The 591-nt window shown below is 44.7% G+C and overlaps 1 protein-coding gene across 1 annotated transcript in view; it reads left to right on the top strand.

The window, feature by feature from the left end:
* Positions 1 to 320: 320 nt before the first annotated feature.
* The window catches only part of rap2c (RAP2C, member of RAS oncogene family), a gene marked incomplete in the record, with an annotated part of 3,687 nt that continues 3,416 nt past the window's right edge, over positions 321 to 591 (top strand). The window contains 1 exon segment of the mRNA XM_035669402.1: positions 321 to 591.

The following is a 591-nucleotide window of genomic DNA, read 5'->3' as shown; positions in this document are numbered from 1 at the left end:
AGAAAGAAAGAAAGAAAGGATTGTATCCATGTAATCCAAAATCAAACCAGAAACATTGCAATTACAACAACAGTTGTATTTTATTGCATGAAGTCGATCAAAACATCTGACTAGTAAAATAACGTACATTTGAAATTAAAAGTTTTACAGTTCCTGATATTCTGAAGTAACTAATTAACAGATCCAAACACGGACTATCATGAGATTAACATTTGCATGGGGTCAAATTAAACCGTTTACAGCATTTGTGCAGCTTCTCCAGAATGAACTGCTCCTTTCTGTAGAGAACAGGCTTTTATTCTGAAAACCGCCCCACCGGAAGTTGTCGTTAGCGGAAACGAGGCTGTTAGCTTCAGGAAATCAGTTGGTGGAAAAGGTTTCCTTTCTGTGTCAAAGCTGTCAGCACACACTCTCAAACTGCAGCCAATGGACCCTGGGATTGTACTATTTCATCTGCGGTTCGTCCATCGATAGCACGCCCGGGTGCAGAAGCGCCGGGCCGGGCCGGAACCAGAACCAGAACCAGGCCCGGACAGACGGACGTAACCAACGCTGCGTTTTGCGACACCGGCGGACTGGTGTGTGTGTGTG

The sequence above is a fragment of the Morone saxatilis genome, unplaced genomic scaffold (assembly GCF_004916995.1).
Source record: "Morone saxatilis isolate NCDOM2014 unplaced genomic scaffold, NCSU_SB_2.0 Contig22, whole genome shotgun sequence".
Taxonomy (NCBI): domain Eukaryota; kingdom Metazoa; phylum Chordata; class Actinopteri; family Moronidae; genus Morone; species Morone saxatilis.
Note: the sequence above shows the minus strand (reverse complement) of the source record. Positions and strands in the feature narration are given on the sequence as shown.